This window comes from Papaver somniferum, chromosome 6, assembly GCF_003573695.1.
Source record: "Papaver somniferum cultivar HN1 chromosome 6, ASM357369v1, whole genome shotgun sequence".
Taxonomy (NCBI): Eukaryota; Viridiplantae; Streptophyta; class Magnoliopsida; order Ranunculales; family Papaveraceae; genus Papaver; species Papaver somniferum.
In genome coordinates, this window is record NC_039363.1 from 161222456 (window position 1) to 161250196 (window position 27741).

Below are 27741 nucleotides of genomic sequence, written 5' to 3' on the forward strand. Positions count from 1 at the left end.
TCCTTGGATAGACTTGTCTGTGTGAGACAGATTTGTTTATTGTCAAAGCCTGCGATTTTGGGTCTTAGCAACTCTTAGTTGTGGGTGAGATCAGCTAAGGGAATCAAGTGTGTAGTATCCTGCTGGGATCAGAGGCGTAGGAGTATAATTGTACCTTGAATCAGTGGGAGATTGATTGGGATTAAACTACAGTCCAGTCCGAAGTTAGCTTGGAGTAGGCTAGTGTATGTAGCGACTTAATACAGTGTGTGTTCAATCTGGACTAGGTCCTGGGGTTTTTCTGCATTTGCGGTTTCCTCGTTAGCAATATTTCTGGTGTCTGTGTTATTTCAATTTCCGCATTATGTTGTTTTATCTTTATAATTGAAATAATACAGGTTGTGTGTTAGATCATCAATTAGAGTAATCCCACCTTTGGTTGTTGATTGTCATTGATTGATCTTTGGATATTGGTCCTTGGTACCATCCAAGTTATTCCTTGCATTTGGTTAGAACTCGTAGTTCATGCTTGAGTAAATCAAATCAAGAGAGATATATAAACATGTTGATATACTTTTAATTGATTGAGTCTTGTTGATTCTCTTAAAAGTAGATTCGAGTTTGTCCATACAGATTGCTAAGCGAAATATTGGGTGGTGTTGCTAGACCCCCGCTTTTTCAATTGGTATCAGAGCAGGCAAACATGTTTAAGACCTTACAAGTTTGTGTTTGTTACGATCTGACTTTATGGACAGAGGTGTTATCTCTATTAACGTACCACCATTCTTCGATGGCTCAAACTACCCATGGTGGAAAATTGCTATGTGTGTGTTTCTTCAAGCACGTGATTTTCGAACCTGGGTATGTATTGTTAAGGGCTATAATCCTCCGGTAAATACAGAAGGCGATGTATCTGTACCTAAGGATGTTGGTAGTTACAGTCCTGAAGAATCTCTTGCTGCAATGCAAAACTCTGACGGATTGAATGCTATCAGGCATGCCATTACCCCAAATCTTCAGCACTATATGTCTACTTGCACTAAGTCTAAAGATGCCTGGGATATCTTAGAAACTGTATTTGAAGACAGTAGATACGTTTCTAGGAAGCATGCCATCGATGGAGGAAATAACCTCAACACCCTCTCCAAAAATGCTTCTCCTGGAAAGGTAAAAAATTTTGATCAAATTTATGCTCAAACCATTGCCTTCAATGTCGTTTCCGACACAAGTAAAACCTCTAACTTGTCTTGGGCTGATGAGTGTTGCTCAAATGGTGAATAGTTCGATAAACCGTTATTGACAGAAAGGATCAATGAATGTGTAAAGAGAAGCATCAGATGTGATAAACATCCATTGTTATCTCTTGCTGCTAATGATTCTAAGAAAGAAAAATCCTTATGTGTCAACGTTTTGAATACGTCTGATGGATGTGATGAATCCTTAGCTCATGTAGCAGAAACATCCACAGACTCAAAATCTGATTCAGAAATTGAGTCTGACACAAAGATTGTTGAATTCTTGAATAAAAAGGTTTTTCAAGAAAATCTTCAATTAAAAGCTTCATTGAAGAAACTAGAATCATTAATCCAGGTGAAAGATCTTGAGATAGATTGTCTTAATGATAAACTCACCAGAACCATTGTTCTGAAGAAAAAAGAGACTAATACTCTCAAGGATGATCTACAAAGATTATCAGGAAGCTCTGACAAAATATCGACAATATTATTTGGTCAGAAATCCTTTGGAAATACAAATGGTTTAGGATTTAAAAGTAAGACTGTAGACATTGTCAACCCCATTGTTTCTACTTGTCATAGAAAAATAAAGGTCGGCAGCTGTGATAAACAGAAGGCACTTCAACAAGACAAAGGATCCTTGATTTGTTCATTTTGTCGAAATGCAAATCATGTTCAAAGCAAGTGTTGGAGATTCAAGAGGAAAAACAAAAGAATTTCCAGACTGCAAAGGAACATGCAAAAGATGAATCTGGATAATCAACATGGGTCTCAAACCAGTGCTTCCAGAATCATAAGAGGTAGGAAATCTGTTTATACAACAAACCTTGGTAAACCACTATGTGGTAAACAAGGGGAGCTTTTGGCTCACAACGTCTCTAACCCCATGGACGTTCGCATCCTCATCTTTAACTTGAGAAAATGGGGTTTTGCATCTTTATGGCTCAAGTAGTATTTTCTTGGTTAAAAAGTTTTGTTTAACTATATAAATAATGAATTACAAAAGTCTTGTTGTCTAGGGTTTTAGTCGTTCGTAAACATTGTGTTATTTCCCAAAGGAATACTGTTTCATGGCTCCTGTAACTAGAGGCAGCACAAGCAGGGATGCAGTTGAAGCAGCTAACGTACATCGGTGTACAGAAATTTCCTCCACACAGGTGAAGAAAGTGAAGGCTGCATTTAATGGTAAAGGTCCTTCCTCAAACTGATTCTTGTCCTTTTATCAAAGTGATGTTAACTTCAGGAACCTGGTAAAGGAATTCATCAGCAAAAGAAACGATTTAAAATCTCAAATAGCTTCGTCTTTGGAAGAACTAATTCACTATGGACGGATGTTGTCTCTAACAATGAACACTGTACGTAAACTATAAAGAGAACTTAGTAAGTTGACAGTTATTTACAAAAAGTTGGAGAAATTTAATGATCCCATTATCAATGGTTTTTTTAACAACGAGGAGGAATTCTCTGAAGAGGCCTTGGGAAAGCTTCATGTTGCCTAGTATGTCTTCTTTTTGGTTTAGTTGGAAGAATAACTAATGCTTTGAATAACAATGATTGTGACTACACATAGCTATTATGTTTCATCTTCTTGTTCTTTTTTTTAGGTTTATTGGTTTAAATTCTAAAAATATTTGGAGGATGATGTTTTACAGTATTAATCTTTATGATTTGATATATTGCAATTTGTTATGGGATATTGGTATTTACGTCCGTGAACTATGTTTGTCCCATACTTTGTCAAAAGTAAAGTCGTTCGTGTTCGGTATTCACGTACTGGTAAAAGAATGAATGGACTTTTGACAAATACAAAAGTGAAGCCTATATTGTCAAACATTTGATGGAAGATAGGTTAAAATCTTTTGTTTTCAAGGATTATGTCTATTAATTGTCGTTATGAAAATAGTGATTGAAGATAGAATGAATCCTTGTGTATTCCGCAGTATTGATCATCCCTGATCCATATTTTATGTATTACTATGAGGCTCCGTAATGTAGCTTATGTTGAGCACTATACAACCAAGTTGATCTTTTAGCTTAGTTGGTGTTCCGTGAGATATGTTATGTCGAGCATATTAAACTAAATTAATTATCTTGTTTGGTTAGTTGGTTATTGCTCCGTAAGTTTTCTTATGTCGAGCAAAACAAATGACAATTAAATTGATTACTTTTGTGATTAGTTTGGTTGTGTATTCCAATTAGATTAATTATGGGTTCTCTTGTAATTAATCTAGTTGAGTATTTTCGTGTCTCCATAAGTTCTCTTATGTTGAGCATAATCAATTGGATTGATCACCTCTTGTGTTTAATTTGATTGTGTATTCCGATTAAATTAATCATGGGTTTACTTGTGATTAATTTTATTGAGTTCTTTGGATATAGAAAATCGTTCTAATGGTTTTTGGTGTCCAATAAAATCCTTCTTTTCTTTTGAAATTAAGGTCGTTGTTGTTATTCTTTCGGGAATGACATCAAATGGGGGAGAGTTCTTTTGAACTTGTGCTTAATGGTCATATCTTGAGGGTGTGCGGCTGTGGAATTTTAGAGGGGTTATCTTGTATATTTAAACTCCTTGATGAATGCATTTATCTTCGGCTTTATGATTGCATCTAAATTAGTTGATATGTATTTTTTTCCATTTGTCATGAAATGTCTCTCTCGGAAATTTCATTATATATGATCAAGTTCTTGTACCTTTTCCAATTTTATTGACAAAAAGGGGGAGTATTAATATGTAGTTCATACTACAAATACATATGGATTTTGGATCACTATGTAAGAAGGAGTGGTTTCCATGTGAGATGGAGTATTGACTAAGGAGGAGTGATACATATCACCATAGTATTATTGTTGAAGTTATGATACAATTGAACTTTGACGCTATGTAATAATACAATGATCGAGAACTATGTTTTCTCATTGTTATAGCTACGGATCTTCAACAACGGTGATCCTAAACTTACAACCTTTGGGATCATTGGAGTACTTAGAAGTGACGAAGATTTCGAGGAATGTTGAAGATTAGACATGTGGAATAAGAGCTACTAAAGTTTCTTTATCTTTTTTGTATTCCATATGTATTGATAGTTTTGTCACTAAAATTGACAAAGGGGGAGATAGTTAGAGCATTGCTCGGTCGAACTCGCATGAGTTTCTATCTCAAGTGTGTTTGTCAATGTTAGTGATCAAAACTATAAGTCTTGATTTCTAGTCTATTATAGCTAAGTCTCGGACTAGGATAGAAAGTGTAGTTGAGCTCAAGGACTTCATGGCGATTCATCATACAAGTAGAAGAACTACTCAAGGAACCGGTGGAACTTCTCGACAAGAAGGTATATGAAGACTTGAACTTATCTATCACTCAAAAGTCTATCTACTCTATCTCCTACTCTTTGAGACAAGAAGTCGTATGTTATATATATAGACTTTGATTATATACATTTGGAATTTCGAGATGAGTATACCTCTCCTATCTATATCTCGAAATATGTGTTGGTAAGATTTTTACTTTGATCAAGTTTATCTTTACCATGTGACGAAAGTCATGATATGTTTCAATCATCTTGAAAATTGCTTTGACGATAAATGGTGTAACAACTGTATAACATCCTCTAAGAATGTTTCAATGTTTTAAATGAGAGTTTAGATTACATAACCAATGGTGTACATAAGTATTGTTGTGGAAACACATTTATGTATAAGGCCTATTCCTTGAACCAAAGTTTGCGAACTTTGTTGATCAAGAGAACCGGAAGAATGGCGTGAACCAAGTCCGCGAACTGCCGAAGTTCTCAAACCCGAGAGTTTCTGTTGGAGTTGACAAACTACTTGCGTGAAGCTAAGTCCGCGAACCCAGTCCGCGAACAGGCGAAGTTCTCATGCCCGAGAATTTCTGCTGGAGTTTGTAAACTCTGCACGGTAACTTAAGTCCGCGAACCTAGTATGCGAACTTGAGAAGGTTATATATCTGAAGATGATTTCTGAACTTAAACTTAAAAAGACTAAGGAATGCAGTTTCCAAACCGTGGCTATAAAAGTTCATGAACCGATTCAAGTGAATCAAATCATCCTTGCTTCAATTGTGTCTTGTGTAGTACATAAGATTTTCTTGCAATTGAACAATTCTCTAACTAGTTCATTTGAAGTCATTTGAACTAGTTATGGTGAAGAAGAACGTGGTTGATATGAAATGCTCATATGGCTAACCTTTTGGTTAACTATTGTTGAACCAACAAGTGCATACGTTTGGGTACGGTTAAAAAACCTAGAAGCGTGCATTGTCAAGTGTGTGTAACAAGCTAAGTGTTCGATCTAACGGTTAAGAAATATTAGCTTGAATATAAATCAGGTTTTCATCTAACGGTGAATATTGAATGCTTTTTTACTAAGCTAACATTGATTTCAAACCCTGATTTGAAAGAATATATAAAGGAGACATCTAGTATTGTGCAAAACTAATCCCCACACCTTACGTGTGATACTAGTTTGCGTGTTAGAGTCGATTTTCCTTTAACATTTGGTTTTCTTCTTCTAAAACCAGGTTAACGACTTAAAGACTTCATTGGGATTGTGAATCCAAACCGATACTACTTTTATCGTAGTTGTGTGATCTGATCTTGCATCTTCTATCGTACAAGTACAATCAGATTGATTGGCTTGAGATTGATATCTCCGATAGGCAAGATATGAAAAATAATCACAAACATCTTCGTCTCATTGTTTGTGATTCCGCAACATCTTGTTTCGCTACCATACGATAAAGATTGTTGTGAGGTGATTGATAACTCTAGGATGTTCTTCGGGAATATAAGACCGGATTATCAATTGGTTCATGTTCACCTTGATTATTATCAAAAGACGGAACAAAACCTTCAGGGTTTATCTGTGGGAGACAGATTGATCCTTTAATAGACTCCTCTGTGTGAAACAGATTTGTTTATTGTCAAAGCCTGCGAATTTGGGTCGTATCAACTCTTAGTTGTGGGTGAGATCAGCTAAGGGAATCAAGTGTGTAGTATCCTGCTGGGATCAGAGGCGTAGGAGCATAACTGTACCTTGGATCAGTGGGATATTGATTGGGATTCAACTACAGTCCAGTCCGAAGTTAGCTTGGAGTATGCTAGTGTCTGTAGCGGCTTAATACAATGTGTGTTCAATCTGGACTAAGTCCCGGGGTTTTTCTGCATTTGCGGTTTCCTCGTTAACAAAATTTCTGGTGTCTATATTATTTCATTTTCCGCTTTATATTGTTTTATCTTTATAATTGAAATAATACAGGTTGCGCTTTCGATCATCAATTAGAGTAATCCAACCTTTGGTTGTTGATTGTCATTGATTGATCCTTGGATATTGGTCCTTGGTGACATCCAAGTTATTCCTTGCATTTGGTTAGAACTCGCAGTTCCTACTTAAGTACATCAAATCAAGAGACAGATATAAACTCATTGATATACTTTTAATTGATTGAGTCTTGTTGATTCTATTAATAGTGTCTTCGAGTTTATCCATACAGATTGCTAAGCGAAATATTGGGTGGTGTTGTTAGACCCACGCTTTTTCAGAAGCTAAATGGATTCATCAAGGAGTTTAAAGATACAAGATAACCCCTCTAATATTCCACAACCGCACTCCCTTCAAGATTTGGCAATTAAGCACAAGTTCAAAAGAACTCTCCCCCATTTGATTTCATTCCCGAAAGAACAACACGAGCGACCTTAATTTCGAACGAAAAGAAGGATTTTATTGGACACCAAAAACCATAAGAATGACTTTCCATATCCAAAAACTCAATCAAATTAATCACAAGTAAACACGTGATTAATTTAATCAGAACACTCAATCAAATTAAACACAAGAGTGATCAATTTAATTTAAAATGCTCAACATAAGAGAATTTACGGAGCTACGACTAAGTTAACCATACGGAAATGATTAGCTTAACCGTTCATATACCCAACACAAGAAAAAAGCATGGAGTAATGCAGTATACACATAAAATATTGATCAGGGAATGAAAAAGCGGGGGTCTAACAACACCACCCAATATTTCGCTTAGCAATCTGTATGGACTAACTCCAATATACTTTGCTAGAGAATCAACTAGACAGCCAGAATCAATCTAGCTTAAAGTATATCAAGAAGTTAATATCTCTCTCTTGTTTTGATTTACTCGAGCTAATAGAAATCAACGAGTCTTTAATCAAACACAAGGAATAACTTGGATGGTATCAAAGACCAATATCCAAGGATCAATCGATGGCAATCAACAACCAAAGGTTGGATTACTCTAATCGATGATCTAACGTACAACCTGTATTATTTCAATTATAAAGATAAAACAATATAATGAGGAAATTGGAATAACACAGACACCAGAAATTTTGTTAACGAGGGAACTGCAAATGCAGAAAAACCCCGGGACCTAGTCCAGATTGAACACACACTGTATTAAGCCGCTACAAACACTAGCCTACTTCAAGCTAACTTCGGACTGGACTGTAGTTGAACCCCAATCAATCTCCCACTGATCCAAGGTACAGTTATGCTCCTACGCCTCTGATCCCAGCAGGATACTACGCACTTGATTCCCTTAGCTGATCTCACCCACAACTAAGAGTTGCTACGACCCAAAATCGCAGGCTTTGACAATAAACAAATCTATCTCACACAGACGAGTCTATTAAAGGATCAATCTGTCTCCCACAGATAAACCCTGAAGGTTTTGTTCCGTCTTTTGATAATAATCAAGGTGAACATGAACCAATTGATAATCCGGTCTTATATTCCCGGAGAACAGCCTAGAGTTATCAATCACCTCACAACAATCTTAATCGTATGGTAGTGAAACAAGATGTTGCGGAATCACAAACAATGAGACGAAGATGTTTGTGATTATTTTTCATATCTTGCCTATCGGAGATATCAATCTCAAGCCAATCAATCTGATTGTACGATAGAAGATGCAAGATCAGATCACACAAGTATGATAAAAGTAGTATCGGTCTGGCTTCACAATCCCAATGAAGTATTTAAGTCGTTAACTGGTTTTAGAAGAAGAAAACCAAAGGTTAAAGGAGAATCGACTCTAGCACTCAAACTAGTACCACATGTAATGTGTGGGGATTAGTTTTGCACAATACTAGATGTCTCCTTTATGTAGTCTTTCAAATCAGAGTTTGCAATCAATGTTAGATTAGTAACAAAGCATTAAATATTCACCATTAGATGAAAACCTGATTTGGGTTCAAGCTAATATTTCTCAACCGTTAGATCGAAAACTTAGCTTGTTACACACACTTGACAATGCACGCTTTTAGGTTTGTTAACCGTACCCAAACGTATGCACTTGTTGGTTCAACAATAGTTAACCAAAAGGTTAGCCATATGAGAATTTCATATCAACCATGTTCTTCTTCACCATAACTAGTTCAAATGACTTCAAATGAACTAGTTAGAGAGTTGTTCAATTTCAAGAAAATCTTATGTACTACACAAGACACAATTGAAGCAAAGATGATTTGATTCACTTGAATCGGTTCATGAACTTTTATATCCACAGTTTGCAAACTGCATTCCTTAGTATTTTTAAGTTTAAGTTCAGAAATCATCTTCAGATATATAACCTTCTCAAGTTCGCAGACTTGGTTCGTGGACTTAAGTTACCGGGCAGAGTTTACAAAGTCCAGCATAAATTCTCGGGTATGAGAACTTCGCCGGTTCGCGGACTGAATTCGCGGGCTTAGCTTCACGCAAGTAGTTTGTCAACTCCAGCAGAAATTCTTGGGTTTGAGAACTTCGGTAGTTCGCGGACTTGGATCACGCCATTCTTCCGGTTCTCTTGATAAACAAAGTTCGCAAATTTTGGTTCAAGGAATAGGACTTATACATAATTGTGTTTCCACAAAAATTCTTATGCCCACCATTGGTTATGTAATCTAAACTCTCATTTCAATCATTGAAACATTCTTAGAGGACGTTATGTAGTTGTTACACCATTTCTCTTCAAAGCAATTTTCAAGATGATTGAAGCATATCATGACTTTCGTCACATGGTAAAGATAAAATTGATCGAAGCGAAAATCTTACCAACACATATTTCGAGATATAGATAGGCGAGGTATACTCGGCTCAAAATACCAAATGTGTATAATCAAAGTCTATATATATAGCATACGACTTCTTGTCTCAAAGAGTAGGAGATAGAGTAGATAGACTTTTGAGTGATAGATAAGTTCAAGTCTTCACATACCTTTTTGTCGAGAAGTTCCACCAGTTCCTTGAGTAGTTATTCTACTTGTATGATGAATCGCCATGAAGTCCTTGAGCTCAACTGCACTTTCTATCCTAGTCCGAGACTTAGCTATGATATACTAGAAATCAAGACTTATAGTTTTGACCACTAACATTGACAAACATACTTGAAATAACAAGGCATGCGAGTTCGACCGAGCAATGCTCTAACAATCTCCCTTTGTCAATTTTAGTGACAAAACTATCAATACAATACAAAAAAGATAAAGAAACTTTAGTAGCTCCTATTCCACATGTCTAATCTTCAACATTCCTCGAAATCTTCGTCACTTCCAAGTACTCCAATGATCCCAAAGGTTATAAGTTTAGCATCACCGCTGTTGAAGATCCGTAGCTATAACAATGAGAAAACATAGTTCTCGATCATTGTTATACAGTGTCATAGTATTATTACATAGCGTCAAAGTTCAATTGTATCACAACTTCAACAATAATACTATGGTGATATGTATCACTCCCCCTTAGTCAATACTCCATCTCACATGGAAACCACTCTCCCTTACATAATGATCCGAAAACCATATGTATTTGTAGTATGAACTACATATTAATTCTCCATATTTTTGTCAATAAAATTGGCAAAGGTACAAGAACGGGATCATAATGAAATTTCCGAGAGAGACATTTCATGACAAAAGAAAAAAAAATACATACCAACTAATTTAGATGCAATCATAAAGCCGAAGCTAAATGCACCCATCAAGGAGTTTAAAGATACAAGATAATCCCTCTAAAATTCCACAACCGCACACCCCTCAAGATATGACCATTAAGCACAAGTTCAAAAGAACTATCCCCCATTAGATGTCATTCCCGAAAGAAAAACAAGAGCGACCTTAATTTCAAAAGAAAAGAAGGATTTTATTGGACACCAAAAACCATGAGAATAGTATTATATATCCAAAGAACTCAATCAAATTAATCACAAGTAAACCCATGATTAATTTAATCGGAATACACAATCAAATTAAACACAAGAGGTGATCAATTCAATTGATTATGCTCGACATAAGAGAACTTATGGAGACACAAAAATACTCAACTAGATTAATTACAAGAGAACCTATAATTAATCTAATTGGAATACACAACCAAACTAATCACAAAAGTAATCAATTTAATTGTCATTTGTTTTGCTCGACATAATAAAACTTACGGAGCAATAACTAAATAACCAAACAAGATGATTAATTTAGTTCAATATGCTCGACATAATATATCTCATGGAACACCAACTAAGCTAAAAGATCAAATTGGTTGTATAGTGCTCAACATAAGATACATTACGGAGCCTCACATTAATACATAAAATATGGACCAGGGATGATCAATACTGCGGAATACTCAAGGATTCATTCTATCTTCAATCACTATTTGCATAACGACAATTAATAGACATAATCCTTGAAAACAAAAGATTTTAACCTGTCTTCCATCAAATGTTTGACAATATAGGCTTCACTTTTGTATTTTTCAAAAGTCTATTCATTCGTTTACCATTATGTGAATATCGAACACGAACGACTTTACTTTTGACAAAGTATGGGATAGTTCACGGACGTAAATACCAATATCCCATAACAACTTGCAATATATCAAATCATAAAGATTAATACTGCAAAAATATCATCCTCCAAATATTTTTAGAATTTAAACCAATAAACCTAAAAAAAAAAAGAACAAGAAGATGAAACATAATAGCTATGTGTAGTCACAATCATTGCTATTCAAAGCACTAGTTATTCTTCCAACTAAGCCAAAAAGAAGACTTACTAGGTAACAAAAATAACCAGTTGTTATTCAAAGAACATGGACGAGTTCATCAGTTGCTTTCTTTAGTTTGTTTTTCAGAAAATCAAGATTCCTTGTTGCAATCCCGAGTTGTTCACGAACTATTTCAAAGTATCGAAGAAGGTTTCCTACCAGCTGCGATGATATCTGAACTGGTAGTTTGTTTTCATGATCAACATCATGAAAGCATGTTATGGAAACTGGAATCAACTCATTAGTTTTTCCCTTATCGTCTTCATCAATCTTGTTGCTTCTATCCATTGTGCACACGCCAAAAGAATTCAGTATAATCTTTTCATCTTATGGAACACAGTATTTAAGGTATCCCAAACAAACCCTAGAGACCGTGAAGTCTATGTGGGTTTGGTACGTGTACTTTTAGTCCAAAGCCTATGTGAGACCCTTAGAAGCCCAATTGCACGAAACAATTTCGAGATTGAAATTCCAAGAGGCAGACAATAGGAACAAGAACTCTTAAAAAAAAAAAAAAAAACCTTTGACAAAGAACACAGAACAACTTTGACAGCTTTCTCAAGACAACTTTCTTGAGACTCATGAGTATCCTTCTTTACAATAAAAAGAGGGATGCAGTCTAAAGCAGTCATGGTGCAATAAGATGAGCATCTTACTCATCAATATTCACTTCTTCTTCTTTTTCCTTTTCACGGGTGTTTAGAGAAACTTACGTGTCATATCAAAAGAAGTGTTATCAAGAAAAGAGATAGGAGTACCTGAGTCGACTGTTTTCCATGTTTTCTTGATGCTCTGTTTGAGTCGATTTATGCTTATTTTCAGTTCTGAGACTCGATTATTAATATGAATGAAGTCTGGAGCAGAAGTCTTGGATTTGCAGCTTCCTTCAGGGAGTGAGGAGGAACTTAACTTTTCTTTTCTTCTTCTATGCCTTTTTCTTTTGTCAGGGTGATTTTCCTGATCAGACATTCTTTTTCCACTTCTTCTTCTATTATTGTAGGCATTTTTCGTTTTGAACATGCAATTAAGAAGGGACTTATCACAGTGCATTCTTCGAGTGTTCAAAATGCCTTTTACTCCAACAATGTGGGAAACCGGTTTAATAACTTCATTAGACATCCATGCAAGAATGTTATGAAGTTTTTCATTCCTCAACCGATAGCGACATCTTTGCTCAGAGTGTCCTTTATTTCCACAATAATAGCAGTTAAAAGAATTACTTTTAACTGTTCTCTTGCGAGCAAGTTTAGAAGGAGCAGAATCCTGTTTTTTTGGAATCATTGCAGACTTCCAAGGGTTTTTCACATGAAGAATTATCACAAGCTTTAACAAAATTGATCTTACCAGTTTTTGGAGCATCTATTCCTTTATAGCCCAGACCACGTGTATCACGATGTTCTTTACATGCTCCAAGCATAGAGGATAATTTTGTGGAGATAGAATTGAATTTTTCCAGACTCTCTTTTAGTAAATTCACTTTATTAAGGGCAGCTGCCAGTTTAGTCTCCAAAGATTTTTTCTTTAGAAAGAAGACTGCGTTCTTTGTCGTTAAAACATTTTTGTTGAGATTCACATCTTGCTTCGGTTTCTACAAGTATTTCTTTCAACATGAAGAGATTTCGAAGAAGGTTATCACATTCGATCCTTTTTGAGCAAACTTCTTCTTTGTGATCTTTAACGGTAGATTGTAAGAGCCTGTGCCCACCATCATAACTTTTAAAGAGTTTTCTCAACTTCCTGTTTTCTTGAAAAAGAGGACCCCATGTATTTTCTCAAGTAAGTTGTTGACTTTTTTTCTTTCAAAGCATGGTCAAACAACTTGATATATTAAGAGACTTACTCATGAATACTCTGTCTTTCTTCTGAATCACTATCGTCTGAAATATCATCCAACCGTTCATCAAGAGATTTTTCCCAGTTGAATGTAGATTCAGTTGATGGACGAGAGTAAGGGATTTTCTCAGAAGTTTCAGGTCTTTGAAACATATCTGAAAGTCTCTGAACTGATGTTGCGTTATCAGAGATGCTCTTATCCATGGAGTCATATTGCTACAAACATAGACTTGTGAGGTCTTAAACGTGTTTGCCTGCTCTGATACCAATTGAAAAAGCGGGGGTCTAACAACACCACCCAAAATTTTGCTTAGCAATCTGTATGGACTCTCCAATATACTTTGCTAGAGAATCAACTAGACAGTCAGACTCAATCTAGCTTAAAGTATATCAAGGAGTTAATATCTCTCTCTTGTTTTGATTTACTCGAGCTAATTGAAATCAGCGAGTCTTTAATCAAACACAAGGAATAACTTGGATGGTACCAAAGACCAATATTCAAGGATCAATCAATGACAATCAACAACCAAAGATTGAATTACTCTAATTGATGATCTAACGCACAATCTGTATTATTTCAATTATAAAGATAAAACAATATAATGCGGAAATTGGAATAACACATACACCAAAAATTTTGTTAACGAGGAAACCGTAAATGCAGAAAAACCCCGAGACCTAGTCCAGATTGAACACACACTGTATTAAGCCGCTACAGACACTAGCCTACTCCAAACTAACTTCGGACTGGACTGTAGTTGAACCCCAATCAATCTCCCACCGATCCAAGGTACAGTTATGCTCCTACGCTCTGATCCCAGTAGGATACTACACACTTGATTCCCTTAGCTGATCTCACCCACAACTAAGAGTTGCTACGACCCAAAATCGCAGGCTTTGACAATAAACAAATCTGTCTCACATAGATAAGTCTATCAAAGGATCAATCTGTCTCCCACAGATAAACCCTAAAGGTTTTGTTCCGTCTTTTGATAATAGTCAAGGTGAACAGGAACCAATTGATAATCCGGTCTTATATTCCGAAGAACAGCCTAGAGTTATCAATCACCTCACAACAATCTTAATCGTATGGTAGCGAAACAAGATGTTGCGGAATCACAAACAATGAGACGAAGATGTTTGTGATTACTTTTTATATCTTGCCTATCGGAGATATCAATCTCAAGCCAATCAATCTGATTGTACTCGTACGATAGAAGATGCAAGATCAGATCACACAACTACGATAAAATTAGTATCGGTATGGCTTCACAATACCAATGAAGTCTTTAAGTCGTTAACCTGGTTTTAGAAGAAGAAAACCAAAGGTTAAAGAAGAATCTACTCTAGCACGCAAACTAGTATCACACATAAGGTGTAGGGATTATTTTTGCACAATATTAGATGTCTCCTTTATATAGTCTTTCAAATCAGGGTTTGCAATCAATGTTAGCTTAGTAACAAAGCATTCAATATTCACCGTTAGATGAAAACCTGAATTAGATTCAAGCTAATATTTCTCAACCGTTAGATCGAAAATTTAGCTTGTTACACACACTTGACAATGCACACTTCTAGGTTTGGTAACTGTACCCAAACGTATGCACTTGTTGGTTCAACAATAGTTAACCAAAAGCTTAGACATATGAGCATTTCATATCAACCACGTTCTTATTCACCATAACTAGTTCAAATGACTTCAAATGAACTAGTTAGAGAGTTGTTCAATTGCAAGAAAATATTATGTACTACACAAGACACAATTGAAGCAAAGATGATTTGATTCACTTGAATCGGTTCATGAACTTTTATAGACACGGTTTGCAGACTGCATTCCTTAGTCTTTTTAAGTTTAAGTTCAGAAATCATCTTCAGATATATAACCTTCTCAAGTTCGCAGACTTAAGTTACCGGGTAGAGTTTACAAACTCCAGCAGAAAATCTCAGGTATGAGAACTTCGCCAGTTCGCGGACTTAGCTTCACGCAATTATTTTGTCAACTCCAGCAGAAATTCTCAGGTTTGAGAACTTCTACAGTTCGTGGACTTGGCTCACGCCATTCTTCCGGTTCTCTTGATCAACAAAGTTCGCAAACTTTGGTTCAAGGAATAGGACTTATACATAAATGTGTTTCCAGAATAATGCTTATGTCCATCATTTGTTATCTAATCTAAACTCTTATTTCAATCATTGAAACATTCTTAGAGGACGTTATACAGTTGTTATACCATTTCTCGTCAAAGCAATTTTCAAGATGATTGAAACATATCATGACTTTCATCATATGGTAAAGATAAACTTGATCGAAGCGAAAAGCTTACCAACACATATTTCGATATATAGATAGGCGAGGTATACTCGGCTCGAAATACCAAATGTGTATAATTAAAGTCTATATATATAGCATACGACTTCTTGTCTCAAAGAGTAGGAGATAGAGTAGATAGACTTTTGAGTGATAGATAAGTTCAAGTCTTCACATAAATTTTTGTCGAGAAGTTCCACCGGTTCCTTGAGTAGTTCTTCTACTTGTATGATGAATCGCCATGAATTCTTTGACCTCAACTACACTTTCTATCCTAGTCCGAGACTTAGCTATAATAGACTAGAAATCAAGACTTATAGTTTTGATCACTAACATTGACAAACATACTTGAAATAGCAACGCATGCGAGTTCGACCGAGCAATGCTCTAACAGGGAAGATCAATACTGCGGAATATACAAGGATTCATTCTATCTTACATCACTATTTGCATAACAACAATCAACAGACATAATCCTTGTTCACAAAAGATTTTAACCCATCTTCCATCAAAAATTTACATAATAGGCTTAACTTTTGTATTTGTAAAAAGTCCATTCATTCTTTTATCAATACATGAATATCGATAATGAAAGACTTTACTTTTGACAAAGTATGGGACAAACAAAGTTCACGAATGCAAACACACATATCCCATAACATATTGCAATATATAAAATCATAAAGATTAATACTGCAAAAATCATCTCCCAAAAAGTTTTAAAATTTAAACAAATAAACCTAAAAACATGAAGATGAAAATAATGGACATAGCTATGTAGTCACAATAATGGCTATTCCAAACTCTAGTTATTCTTCCAACAAAAGCAAAAAGAAGATTTACTAGGAAAAATAAAAATCAACAAGCTAAATAAAAACAGACTCCAGCACCATGCCCGTACACGAACTAAGATCATATGGTCGGTTCAGGATCCTCACGAGTCATCGGGTCTTTGAGCTTGTGGTTGACAACATCCATTGCATCTTTTGAGAGGAGATTCTATTTATGAATATCATTGATGTAAGACTTTATGAGACCAAGGTCAGCAATAACCTTTTTCAACTCATTTTTCAATGCATCAAGATTTTTCAGATTAACAATGAGTTGTTGTTTTGCTTCCCCAAAATATTTAAGAAAGTCATGAACCACTTCAGCAGAAATCATATCATCCTTTTCAGCATCCTCATGAGCATAGGCATAGTAACAAGAAGCGTTAGGATGATCTTCATCTACAAGGGTTATTTTCTTCCTTTCCCTGGACTCAATGTCAAAAACTTTGTCAAGGAATCCTCTTGCAAAACCAACATAACAAGATGAAGAAGAAGACTCTTGACAACCCAGAAGCCAACCTAGAGTATGCGTACGTGACTCTCATAACTCAATAGGTTGGTATTTAAGGGTCTCTTAGGGAAGGGATTCTAGGGTTTTCTTAAACAGTTGACTCGTGCCAGAACACGGGTATCCGTTCGAGTACAACATGACCCAAAAAAAAAAGCCCAAAAAGGGACTTTTGCAACAAAAGGCTCGAAGAATTCCATAACTCAGGAAAGCAATTTTGAACATAGTTGTAGCAAGAATCGAGACTCAAACGAGGACTTCCTAAAGATAAAGAGAAACAAATTTAGACATAACAATACTTTAAGCACCGCAAATCTGCAATCAATAGTTTAGCTATGGACGATAAGAATATAGCTCAACTCAACAGACGCAGATGCCAAAAGTATACCTGATTATTAACACATCTTACTCAACAGGGTTTTTATAAGTAAGCTCTTCAAACCTTGTGACTAATTAGCACACGTATGAGCCACGAGTTTATCAAGAGATTTGTGTTTATGGTCAACTCTCCTTTTCCTCCTGAATCTAAAGAGAGATCCCTTTTGATGTGAGAAATTATCATAAAACTCACTGTCATCAAAATACGAGACATAGTTTGAGTTCTTACCAGAAGAATTTTGAATTGAGGTGGAAGTCAACCTGTTGATAATTTCTTTATACCCTTCAATTATCTCCTTCAAATTATCTCTAATTTCATCAATTTTTCATCTTTATCCTGAGATTTTGTTCACATTAGGGGCAACGTTATTTCCAGAGACCATGACTTGATCTTTCTTTAGACGATGTTTATTGAGATGTCTAATTCTGCATATGTGCGTTTGAGGAACTCATTGAACTGACTCTCCTGGTAGCATACACAAGGTAGGTACGAAAACCAATTGGTTTAGTCATACGAATGTCAGTTACATCTTCGAGAATTAAGTCTAAGGTGTGTTTAAGTTGAACCAAGGAGTTTGTATTCAACCCAGAGTTTCCCTTCCGTTTCACATAACTCTTTGTCTCACAGAGGAGACATACTTTCTGATCACAAGAATGATTAGATAATATCGTCTTAGTATCATCGTTTGAAGATTTATTCCCTCCATTTGATGTGCAACATCCTTGATTGATGGAGATTTCAGGCACATCCGTTTTACTAGAAGGGGCTTCCATTTTTACTTCTGAGCATGAAACATCTTTAGTTGTGTTATAAGTACTTGGCATATTAGATTGCTTTGAGCATCCTTGAATAGAGAGCTTACTCTAGCGATGTTCAATTTCCAAGGCATCTCTTTTGAGGCTAGCTTCAAGAGTCATACATGAAGAATGATCTTCAACATTACCTTTGGATTTGCAATCTCTTATTACACCAAGTAGAACATTGACATGATGCTTCAACCGATTAAATCTATCAGCTTGGATTCTAACAAAATTTAGAATCAATTCAATCTCTTCATCTGAATCCCGTTCATTAATGGAGAAGCTCTCTTTTGAAGGGTAATCGGGATCACACATGTCAGTATTTGTTCGTCTCCTCAGTACAGAAGATTCATCCATTTTCGATATTGAGGAACCTTTCTCTTTAATAGAGTTAGACGAGATAGAACTTTTATTTATGGTGACGCGTTTAGCAGAGATAGTACTCTTGTCTATAGAATCAGATCGCTACAAACACAGACTTGTAAGGTCTTAAATATGTTTGCACGCTCTGATACCAATTGAAAAAGCGGGGGCCTAACAACACCACCCAATATTTCGCTTAGCAATATGTATGGACTAACTCCAATATACTTTCTAGAGAACCAACTAGACAGTCAGACTCAATCTCGATAAAAGTATCTCAAGGAGTTAATATATCTCTCTTGATTTGATTTACTCAAGCTAATAGAAATCAGCGAGGCTTTAATCAAATACAAGGAATAACTTTGATGGTACCAAAGACCAATATCCAAGTGTCAATCAATGCAAATAAACAACCAAAAGGTTGGATATTCTAATTGATTGAACTTCAACGCACAACCTGTATTATTTCAATTATAAAGATAAACAATATAATGCGGAAATAGAAATAACACAGATACCAAAATTTTGTTAACGAGGAAACCGCAAATGCAGAAAAACCTCGGGACCTAGTCCAGATTGAACACACACTGTATTAAGCCGCTACAGACACTATCCTACTCCAATCTAACTTCAGACTGGACTGTAGTTGAACCCCAACGAATTTCACATTGATCCAAGGTATAGTTGCGCTCCCTACGTCTTTGATCCCAGCAGGATACTACGCACTTGATTCCCTTAGCTGATCTCACCCATAACTAAGAGTTGCTACGACCCAAAGTCGAAGACTTGAAATAAACCAATATGTCTCACACAGACAAGTCTATTGAAAGGATCACATTGGCCAACCGGGTAGGATGATGAATGGGTTTGATGAAACCAGTGGCTAGCAACTTCTGAATCTCAGTTTTGATTTGTTCCTCCACATCGTGTCTAAACTTCCTTGGAGATTGCTTGACTGGTTTGGATCCGGGTATTATGTGTAGATGATGAGTAACCAGTTTTTCATTTAAACCGGTCATTTCCTCGTATGTCTACGCGAATACATCTTGATATTCCCTAAGAAGGTTCACAAGTTTCGTGCGTTCTTCTGCACATAGAGCCGAGCTGATGGAGACGGGACGCGGGGATTCTTCACTTCCGATATTGACAATCTCGAGTTCATCTGTGGTGGAATTCGTGCCGTCTTGTAACTGTCGCGGAGCGTCTGGTACCTCTTCTTGTAGCTTGTCATTATGATTGCATTTCATTGGGCGGAGAGACTGGATAGTAGTCTCCCCTGCTAATTGCTAACAGCAGCGCCGACATATAGTTTTCCTTTTTCATCACGGCTTGCAACAAAAGACCGCTCTCTTTTGTATGAGGATGAGCCACACTTCTATTTGATGAAGGGAAATTGGCGTGCCTTGTGGGTGGAGGTGTGCCGTGAGACTGGGTCCCTTTGTTTGGGGACGCAAGTATGTCCTCCTCCTCAATTGACAGCCATGTAGGGAATGGAGTGCATTAAACCTTTCCTGACAAGCTTCGTGAATTTTCCTTTGGCCCAAACAGCTCCACGCCACAAATTGGTGCATAAAGAGACAATGACGCGGGAATGCAGACAACTTCTTCGTTCAGCATGGTTTTCAGGCATTGGTGATACGTTGAAGGGATGATCCTGTTGTCATGGAGCCACGGTCTTCCCGGTATCATGTGGTAGTCCGACTCTTTCTCTATTACTTCGAATTTTATCTTCGACTGGACTAGTCCTACTGACAGATTCAGACTGATATGTCCATATGTGCTGGTATGGTTTTCTTTGAAATCTGTCATTGTGGTAGGCTGTCATACGATTTCATTTGGCTGCACATTGGCTGTCTTGAGTGTTCTAAGAGTAATAATATTCGAGGATGCTCCTGTGTCGATGAGAGCTCTTTTGAATTCTGAATCCTTAATGCATGCAGTGACATGTAGGGCTATATTATGACCTTCTTCTGCCATCATGTCATCTTCGGTAAATGTAACGTTATTGACGGACATCTCTGACATTCTTGAGGTCTCTGGATGTGAAGGAGTCAAACGCGCATCCAAGGCTATTTGATTGATTGCAGCAAATGTCTCTGCTCGATGATCCCTTGAAAGGTGTAGAAGTTTACATAAACTTTCTACCAAAGAGACTGCTTCCTAGTCCACTGGCCTATGGTTGGTGTGAAACTGTTGATCTGAGGGCGATCATCCGGGGTGTCAGTCCCCAGCTTTGGAATTTCTGGGATAGGTGAACTGCTCTAATCTGATGTCAGTCTGACAAGAAAATCGAGTATGTTGTTTATCGCCTCCTTTATCAGGTTCATGTTTCTTGTGTGGATCTCCTGAACTCGTGCCAACTCGAGCAGTCTCGGGATTTCTTCATTGGCTGCACCATTGGGTATAGCGTTGGGAGGGGAGATGTCGCCATTTTCCAGGTTCTGAGTGGAACTTGAATTTGCGGAATCAGTTTTAAGACCGACCATCTTTTTGAAATTGAAATTGCAACCGAGAGATTAATCTTCCACTGTGGTCGCAAGTTGTTTATGGGTAAAAACTGTTTCTGTTGGTTTTGGTAATTTGGGTGTGTGGATGAGAAACGAGTCTAAACCTAAAACAAATACACTGCACGAGAGTACTTTTATATTCGAGATATCAATCCGTACAATCCAGTCCTAAACCAAGAAATGGCTGTTCCAGTCTTGCTTCGGTCAAAAAGTGAAGGAGAAGGGTTATGTGAATACCAATATTCCGTGGAGCACGTGTCACGATCTCGGCGGTCGCATACAAGATAACTGTATATGTCGGCGGTCGCATACAAGATTCCTTCGCCCAAGAAGAAGTGTCTTGACGGTCAAGATGGATAAAGTAAGGCCTAGCCTAGGATGAGGCAGCTGGCAAAGGGACAGAGTTAGATAACAAATCTAATCAGCATTAAATGCACAAATCTCTTATCTACACGCATAATCCAAGAACGTGGAGAGAGATGATGTGGCGGGACCCGGTAGGAGAAAGCTAGCGGTGGACGAAGGTACAATCTGTACTGAGGCTGGGAAGTTCCCGAAGGAACGTGGGTCAGCTGAGGTGTCAGAGTTCGACTGGAGGAAACATGCGGTGAACGAAGGTACCATTTGTACGGAAGGTATATCAGGATAACGATGGACTCCAAGACAGCAAAGATATACCTGGAGTCGAAGGGGCTATAAATACCAAGCCTCACTAACAAATTAAGGCATTCAATTCTTAGGAGAAGAAGATCTAATATTAAGCTTATACCTATTTAATGTTTATAACTTAAGCAGACATAACAACTTGAGTTCTCTTTATTACTTTAGGAAGCATTTAAGATCTCTTGTAACCACCTAAACTAATACAAACAATCACTCATTTCCCCGTGGACGTAGACTAAATAGTCGAACCACGTAATCTCTTATGTCATATGATAACTTAGCTTTATTTGCATACTTATTATTTTTTGTTATCGTTTTTGATCTTGAGTACAATTTATTTACTTAGCATCATCAGTTCAACAGAGGTATCTTTACTACTTAATATACGATTCTCTGAGATGTACACATTACGCAGACTATGGGAAAATTAGTAGTCACAGTTTGAAGCTAGAAGGTTTTGCTCAACAACTTGAGTTTTTTCGATCCTTTTTATTTTTTATTTTTCGGCATACGCTATCTTCATTAACTAAGAGATCTGAGTGTAACAAGGGTGGATATGACTTCCTAGTGACCCGTTCATCCAAAAGTTACGTGAGTTCTTTGATAGCCTCTAAATACTTGCAACCTTTCAGTTATACAAAATTCTACCTAAACGTTTTTCACAAAACGTCAAAATTTTTGTTTTGTACTAAAGTAACGCTTTCCAACACGATCTCCTCTAGGTATGAGCGCCTTTGAATACTAGGGAATCCCAATGACCATTTAAGGAGAAAAACTTCTTACAAAGCATTTAATGCACCTTCCTTTTCATGATTTGACACCCTTTTTTAATCATTTTCAATATTTAAGGTTGTTTCTCTACAAGGTTGTCATAAAACATTAAATACCCGTCTTTTCAAACATCATTCACGTACTTTTTCTGAAAAAATCTGTTTAGCCGTCTTCTGTGTCAGAGCATTAATTGCTACTTTTTGACGAAGACACCCGAGTAGCAAAAATTTCCATCTTTTCTGTGTTCGCGGGGTAACAAAAATCCGAAGACATGCAGAAACCAAGTGATGTACCAGCAAGCTCACGACCTGCTATTACAAGAGGCAGATCTTAAAATCCATCTCGAACAAACCAAAGAAATGAAGAAGAGGATGGACAAAGTGAGATAGCAAGAAAAACAGCTGCTACAAAACCACCTACACCTGCTGAACGGATGGGGCAAACATCGGGAGAGAAACCAATCTACGGTATGTCGCTACCGGAGCAACCAAACGTCACGAAGCCACCTACGGTAAACGGAGGGTTACCCAGAACCTTAACCCCCACGGGATGAGGATTTGGAAACCTAACACCAATACAGATCGACCCCGACGCTCCAGTAGTAGAAGCAGGCATAGATGGCTCTGAGGACCCGGGGAACAACACTCCTCAGGGTGGCGGGAATCAAGAAGAAGAATAAATAGTAGCGCAGGTAGCGGCTCTCCTACTACGTAACAGGAGCATGAATACGCAATGCACGCCATAACTCAGGAGAACCAGAACCTCAAAGACATGCCGGACAACCAGATTGAAGGTTCTCAAACTCACCCGCCTCTGAGAAAGGGTGAGAACGAAGCAATCTCAGGTAGACGAAGGGTGGGTCTCAACCCAGCTAAGGATAACTTAACAGGGAGAACAAGGAAAATGCAACACGATCCAAATGACATAGATCCAACTTACAAGCCATCTCAGTCTTATTATGATGATATATTTTCTAGAGATGCTCACAACGTGAACATGGTCATGGAGCAAATGGAGAAGATACGCAAGGAGATACAAGGACTGAAAACTAGCCGCGCAGGAGCAAGGCTAGAAGAAGTACTCCAGGAAGCAACAACATCTCCGTTATCTTTTCGCATTTTAAGGGAGCCTATCCCTGCGAAATGCCCGGTACCTACGTTTCAGGCGTACAATGGTACCTTAGATCCCGCTGCTCACCTACGTTACTATACTCGTGTCCTTGCCCATTGGGAAAGAGATGAGATAGTACTTTGTAGGTACTTTCCCGTAAGCTTAACAGGATCAGCATTGGCATGGTATGACAACTTACCAACAAACTCAGTTGACTTTTTTGAGCAATTGTCCACGGTGTTCTTGGAGACATACATGTACAACAAGTCAACAAAGGCGTGGTTAGATAGGCTATTTGCATTAGCCATCGGACCCAGGGAGACATTGATGCAATACACAGACAGGTGGCAAAAGACGTGCCAAGCAATAGGCAAGGTCAATTAGCATTAACTGCTATAAATACGGACTTGACAGATGCTCATCTATCTTCGTTGAGGTTCACAATAGAGCTCTGGATTCCGAAGGGGAGCTTAGGGTTATTTAGGATCGTTACATCAGGCTCGAGGAGATACAAAAGGACAACCCAAGGGCACAAGCAAAAGCAGCAGCGGCTACGCAGCGTACAAACTCTCTGGAACCAATTCCGGAAGTACCTAAGCGACAAAATGAAGCTGGGGGAAGAATCATCTCTAGAGACAAAATAGTACGGAGATGGCAAAGGCAGGGGAAAAGGTAGGAAAAATTTCGTAGATAAAATCTACACAAAGCTAAACACCACGTTCTCCCATATTTTAAGCAAGGAAGGAGCAAATCCAGGTTTTCCTCACCCTAACACCAGGGGAAAGCAACCTAACAAAACAAAGAATGCTAAGGAGTATTGTGAGTACCATCAGTACTACGGGCATACAACGGACACGTGTTACCACCTGCGGAACACAATTCAAAGATTTATCGACGAAGGACAATTCACGGAGTACGTGCAGCTGCAACCTGCTGATACTGAGATAGCCCCCAAGAAAAGGGTGGAGCTACCACAGGACAGCAAATACATCAACATGATCACCTTCTCTAACGTGGGGAAAAAGGAGCTACTCGAAGATATCCTTGAATTGGCTCGAAACAGGAGAAAGTTGGAAACCACGAAGTCTTCAAACTAAGTGGACCACCATCTAACACTTGAGAAGAATGGATGGATACGCCATTAACATTCTCAACAAGAGACGTCAACCAAGAGGTTGAGATGCACAACGATCCTTTGGTGATCACCCTCCCAATTCACAATGGAACGTTACGAAGGTCATCATTGATGGGGGCAGCTCGTTAAATGTGTTGTTCTATGAACCGTACTTACGTATGGGGTTAACAGCCGAGCAAATGGATTCATCCACTTACACAATCTATGGTTTCAATGGAGCGGTTTCAAGACCAAGAGGAGAAATTATTTTACAGGTACGAGCAGGACCTTTGGTGACAAACACTATATTATGTGTTGTGGATGCACCTTCGCCATACAACGTCATTATGGGAAGGTTATGTGTCTATCGCTTACGAGGAATAGCTTCAACTGATCATCAGTATCTCCGTTTCCCCACACCCGTAGGAGAAATGGAAATCAAAGGGGATCAAAAAAATGCAAGGCTATGTAATTTGACGGAGGTCAGACTCAACGAAGAAAGAGTCGCTGCACAACAACAAGAAAGCAAAAGACGAAAAGCAAATACCAATGAGGTGAAGGACGGAACCTTCTTGGTTCCCGAAGCTTCATCGGTCCCAGATGCAAGCACCTCTGCTACCCCAGGAGCCAACGTTTCTGCCAAATGACAATTACAAAAAAGCGCTCCTCAACGACCTCAGCAGAAAGGCCTGTCACCGATAGAACCAATAAAGAAAATCAATATTGGAATGAAGGCAGAACCAAGGATGACCAGTATCGGCACATTACTAGAATAGGATGTGGAGACGAAAATACAAAGGCTACTAAGTGAATATTTAGATGTCATTGCATGGTCAATGGAAGATATGCCAGGGATTGACCCGAATCTGGTTTCACACCACCTTCGGCTAAAACCAGAATTTGCACCATTCAAGCAGCGTATCCGCAAGGTGGCAGACATCTACCACGAAGCAATGTAGAAGGAATTGGAAAATCTCCTAGCAGCAGGATTCATACGAGAAGTTAAGTATCCCACATGGATATCTAATATGGTGATAGTACCTAAGAAGAACGGAGGCGTGCACATATGCATCGACTTTAACAATCTTAACAAAGCGTGCCCCAAGGAAAGCTACCCGCTACCCAATATTGACCAACTGGTCAACGCAACCGAAGGACACCAGAGACTGTCCTTTATGGGTGGTTACTCAGGTTACAGCCAAATCGCCCTTGTAGAAGAAGATCAGGAGCATATTGCGTTCTTTACCCCATGAGGCTTGTACTGCTATACAAGGATGCCTTTTGGACTAAAAAAAGCGGGGGCAACATACCAGCGATTGGTGGACAAAATATTTAACCCATGAATAGGCAAGATACTTGAGGTATATGTAGAAGACATGCTCGTCAAAAGCAAAGAGGCGAAAAATTATCTGTCGGACCTAAGGGAGATATCCGAAGCCATGAGAAGCTTTCACATAAAAGTGAACCCGGAGTAGTGTGCGTTCGGAGTTACCTCAGGAAAATTCTTAGGGTACTTGGTGACAAAGCAAGGAATAGAAGTGGACCCTGAAAGGGTCAGAGCAATAATAGAAATGACATCTCCAAAAACTCTAAAAAGAGTACAGAAGCTGAATGGAATCCTAGCCTCCATGGGAAGATTCATAGCAAGATCGTCTGATAAATGCAAAGCATTCTTCGACACACTAAGGAAAGGAAACAGGTTCGTATGGACCGAGAAATGCGAACAAGCTTTCCAGAATATCAAAGAATACTTGGCTTCAGTACCCATCTTACAAAAACCGGAGCCAGGTGAAATACTCACCTTGTACTTGGCAGCAACAAGCTGCGAGCGCGGTATTGGTACGAGACCAGGGGAAAGGAGAAAAACCCATCTACTACATCAGCAAAACACTCAGTGCAGCGGAGCGTAACTACACCAAGGTGGAACAACTTATATATGCCTTAGTGATTTCAACTCAAAAACTAAGGATATATTTTGACGCACATACCATCCGAGTCTTTACGAAGGCTCATATTGGCCAGATCCTCGATAGCACGGAGAAAATCGGAAGAGTGGCAAAATAAAATGCCTAAGCAATTCCATATAATCTTATAAACAAGGAAATCCGAGAAGTCACAAATCTTGGCAGATTTCTTAGCAGACCTGCCTCTCAGCGACGAAGCCGAAATAGACGACATACCAGGAATGGAGGAAGACAAACAAGATCCCGAAGATCTGCTAGAACCTCAGAATTCACGAAGATGGGAAATCTTCGTAGATGGCTCCTCCAATAGCGAAGCCACGAGTATAGGGATTGTAATAACAACCCCTACAGGATATCGTCTAATCTATGCATTCATGTTAGAATTCGAACAATACACTAACAACATCACATAATATGAGGCGGTCATACATGGATTACGCTTGGCACGGGAGTTAGGATTATCAGATGTTCAGCTGACTAGTGACTCTCAGTTAGTCATTAGACAAATTGATCTCAAATACCAAACTTTGGATCCGATGCTATCTTCGTATTTGAAGTTAGCTCAGGAGCATGCGTCCAAAATCAACAACGTAGCATTCAGGCTCGTCTGCCAGAAAGACAACAGGCACGCAGATGCCTTAGCATTCATATCTTCCATGCTAAAGGATAAAAACACCACGACAGTGCAGATTGGAAGAATATACGAGCCTTCGATAGAAGGGCCAATCTCAGGTGCGGAGGAGGATTTGTCAGTCCAAACACGGGCCATGAGAGAGGCAGAAGAAACACACCGGAAAAAAGTAGAGTCAGACGAGGAAGCTAAGGAGTCTGACGAAGATAAATCCATGACAGAAGAGGACAGTGGAAACGAAGAAGAATATGATTGGAGGATTCCAACCCACAATTACCTTGACAAAGGTATATTACCAGCTGACGTCAAAGAATCGAGGAAGATCGAATCAAAGGCAGCAATGCATAGCCTACATGATGATATACTGTATAGAAGGTAATTCCTGGGACCTCTGTTACGGTGCCTCTCACAAACCGAAGGAAGGAGGATACTTCATGACATACACAACAGAGATGCCGGAAACCACAGCGGAAGAAGATCCTTGGCAGTTAAAGCCAAAATGCAAGGATACTACTGGCTAAGTATGGATGAAGATGCAAAAACGTGGCTAAACGATGCGAAAGGTGCCAGCGCTTCGCCAAAAAGATCAAGGCACCACCAACGGTGCTTAAATCAGTTATCATTCGTTGTCCGTTTGCCAAGTGAGTGGTTGATATTGTTGGACCTCTGATAGAGGGA